The sequence below is a fragment of the Prunus avium genome, unplaced genomic scaffold (genome assembly GCF_965620075.1).
Source record: "Prunus avium unplaced genomic scaffold, drPruAviu1.hap1.1 HAP1_SCAFFOLD_1470, whole genome shotgun sequence".
Taxonomy (NCBI): Eukaryota; Viridiplantae; Streptophyta; class Magnoliopsida; order Rosales; family Rosaceae; genus Prunus; species Prunus avium.
Window position 1 is genome coordinate 9,152 of NW_028277024.1, and position 3,849 is coordinate 13,000.

At 36.1% G+C, this 3,849-nt stretch overlaps 1 long non-coding RNA gene across 1 annotated transcript; it reads left to right on the top strand.

Moving 5' to 3' along the window:
- The first annotated feature begins 1,613 nt into the window (after positions 1–1,613).
- LOC148285822 (uncharacterized) lies at positions 1,614–3,555 on the top strand. Its single transcript, XR_015832794.1, has 2 exons — positions 1,614–1,909; positions 2,281–3,555. It is a non-coding gene; the product is annotated as an uncharacterized LOC148285822 (long non-coding RNA).
- Positions 3,556–3,849: the final 294 nt, after the last annotated feature.

Below are 3,849 nucleotides of genomic sequence, written 5' to 3' on the forward strand. Positions count from 1 at the left end.
TCAGCACCAACGACAAAGGGAGCATAAAGTTCCAAATTATGAATGGCCATCCAGCAAAAAGGGGCTTTCATTTTAACATGTCGTTCCAAAAGCGAAGGATATTTTCTTCTTGATGATAATGCATATGCATGAAGGAACAAAGAACGGAAAAAGCAAAACAAAGCACAAAATACAAGGAGGGTTTAAGTAAGACGAATCTCCACCATTTAAATTCATGTGATTTTAAAGTTGATATATATACGTACACGACATCCCCTTGTATATATACAGTTATTCTCTTATTCAGATGTTTGTACACTATTATAGTGCAGATGTCACTGTAAACAAATGAGAAAGCAATGAGAGATAGTAGAAATACATGACGTATAGATAGCGGTATGATACAAAACATTAGTAGTCACGGTCAGAACTGACAATTTCAGGTTGTTGAAAATAAGTATGTTTGTTGCTTCAAGATTATCAGTTGGATGCTTAGGTCTCTATCAATTTTTTCTTTGCAGCACATTGTGAAGTGTCACTTTTAAAACTACACTCTTCTCAAGTATCTTAAAATTTTTGTGAGGGTTTATAATTTTAGTGGTAAAATATTTATTTTCAACTTATAACAAGAGTTCGATTTTTATTTTCTTAATTATATTGTCCGAATACAAAAAATATAATATTTGAATTGAAAAACACATTTCCAAATTAAGAGGGAAAACACATTTTCGAAATCAAGAATTTTTTTTTTTTGGTTTGGTTTCTCCTATGGTGGTAGTAAGCTCAAGCACATTGTGCGAAGACTGACTTTCATGTCGAGGATGGCATGTCCTACCAAAAAGAAAGAGAGAGAGAGAGGAGGGGAGAGAGGGAGAGCTCTTTTCTATATTCCTTCCTTTTGGGTATCAAAATGTACGCAATAGAGCCAAAAATTAGCATCATGAACCTTTGATCATTTCAGCAATTTTTTATTTCCTACACAAATCTACACAAATTTTTTATTTTTTATTTATCCGGGCCTATCTATCCAACAAAACTATTTCACCAAAAAAGGACTATATTTATTAGTATAATTTAACATGTGGGACAATTTAGCATCAATTTGTACCAAAATAATACAGCCAATATATAGCAAGTAAGGGACTTGTTAGTTTAGTGATTTGGAGTAATTGCTCCTCATATAAGGTTCTGAATTCGAGTCCTAATATCCGTGTTATGTGTGTGAATTTATAGTGCATTATCGTCCCTCTCAATAGGATTCCTTTTACCACCACACGCCTATGATTTTTATTTCCAACTATAAGGTAAGCATATTAATTTGTGACCAACTTTGATTGCTTCTGGTGGAAGGCCCTGTGTGGTTGTGCTGGAAGAAATTTTACGAACTGATGTTTCTTGTGACCAACTTTTTTGCTCTCATTAATAATCAAACCTCACCCGAAGGGAAAAGGAAAGATCGAGGATGCAGGCGATAATATTGATGGGACAATTTGTTCTAGCAATGAACATAAAAAATAAAAAAGATTAAAAAGTAAAAACTTGTACATGTAGTAAAAATATTGATTAGTTGAATCGTATACTAGAAACCAAAATACAATTATTATGAGAAAATCTCATTTATATAAACACCAAAGTTGACTTTGAATGATTTGATTTTACCTCTAATTTCTCCCTCTTCCTCTCTCTCTCTCTGCACACACACTCACAGTCACACAAACAGTTGAGGATGGATAAAATATTCGAAAAAATGGGGCTTGGTGGTTTTTTATTTTATTGTCGGCGTCTGTAAGCAAAACCATTGTATCTATATAAAGTGAGGTTCCCATGCATCAACCATCACAGACTCATTCAGTATTGTTTGTGCTAAGCAACTAACTCAAGCAACCCGGCCTTCTTCCTTCCCTCATCACCAGCCAGTTTTTCCAGATCGGTGAGTTCTCAACAGCCAGTTTTTGCAAATATACTCAAATATATATCCAAGAGTTCCAATGGGTGGTTGAGACATATATATATATATATATATATATATATATATATATATATGATGAACATCAGGCCAGCTTTTAGAATCTCTCCATTGCCCAAGTATTTTTTGTTTTTTTTTTCTTTCTTTCTTTCTACCAAAGAGGTAGGTCAGACTGGAACTGAAATTCGAACTCTGACCTTACCTCTGTTAAATACTCTCAACCAACAGAGCTACAAGTCTCGACGAGAGCTTCGTCCTAGATAGGTTAATATTTTTTAATCATATTATTAGTACTCAAGAATCATACTAATTTTATCTGTGCTCCATTCATGCAGTTAATACGGGAAGAAACTTTTTGTACTATTTAATTACGTGATCAAGAGAAGATGTGGAAGATTAAGTTTGGAGAGGGGGCAAATGACCCCTTGTTGTACAGCACAAACAACTTCCATGGAAGGCAGACATGGGAGTTTGACCCAGATGCAGGTACCCCTGAAGAGAGAGCAGAGGTTGAAGAAGCTCGTGAAAATTTCTACAGAAACCGCTTCAAGGTTCAGCCCAGCAGTGATCTCCTCTGGCGTTTTCAGGTAATTAATATAAATTTTGGGCGGCCTGCTTTAATTGTTTACTTTTTTTTGTGTGTAAAATTTAAAAGCTATAGTTTATTTGCACCACGAGGAATGCTATTCACACTCGCTCAAAAGCGATTCTCACAGCACTTGCTAGACACGTGTACCCGTTCCCATCCTTTCTTTTTTTTAATTGTTTTTTCTCTTTCTTCTCTCCGTTGCCTCCCTCTCTCTCTTATTCTATTACTTTTCTCTCTTTCTTCTCTCTGTTGCCTTCGTCTCTCTCTTTTTTCTATTTTTTTTTCCATTCCTCTCCCTCTATTCTCTCCTCCTCCTGCTTCTTCTCCTTCTTATTTTCTTTTCCCCGTCTCCGTCTTCTTCTCTGTATCTGTCTCCATCGATGGGTTGTAAAAACCCAAACCTTTTGTAACACAAAAACAAATACCTCAAGCTTTAAAAACCCAAACTTCTTCTTCTCTGTGTATGTCTTCCCCCAAATCACAGTTCTCTCCCTCAGATTTCTTAACTTTCTTCTCTCTTTTCTCTCTGTTTCTCTTCTCTCTCTTTTTTAATTTCTTCTTTTTCTTCTCATCTGGTATCCGAGAAAGAAACCCATTTGATGGGTCTCGGAAAAATTCTAATGGAGCTATTGGTGCTGGAGGTGTAATCCGTGACTCTACAGGGGACTGGGTCACAGGGTTTACAGTTAATTTGGGTAAAGGCCAAATCTTAGAGGCTGAGATATGGGGGCTGTTCTTTGGTCTCAAATTGGCAGCTGAAAAAGGCATCCCCAACCTTGTGGTTGAGATGGATTCTGCAACTGCAGTTCAGCTTTTGAGAGAGAGACTTAAGACTTGAGATTAAAAATGGAGGGGAGTGCTGAGGTTTCAGACCAGAAAAATAGAAACAAAAGGGCTGTGCAGGCCAGAGAGCACGGAAGGGAAGAGGAAATGGAGAGAAGGAAGAGAAAAAAATAATAGAATAAGAGAGAGAGGGAGGCAACCGAGAGAAGAAAGAGAAAAAACAATTAAAAAAAAGAAAGGATGGGAACGGGTACACGTGTCTAGCAAGTGCTGTGAGAATCGCTTTTGAGCGATTGTGAATAGCATTCCTCTTGCACCACATTAATGGAGCCATACACACATGTTGAAGATTTGGATGAATCTCAAGAAGATTATGCCTTTTTCTGATAACAACAAGAAAACATTTAAATTGCCAAGTCGTACATGAATAAAATATTTTAAATTCCAACCCCAATCCTCTCTTTTTGTCGTATATGATTTCATGTTAATAGTTCAAAAAGGTAATATAAATATATAATTTTGTTCTTTTTTA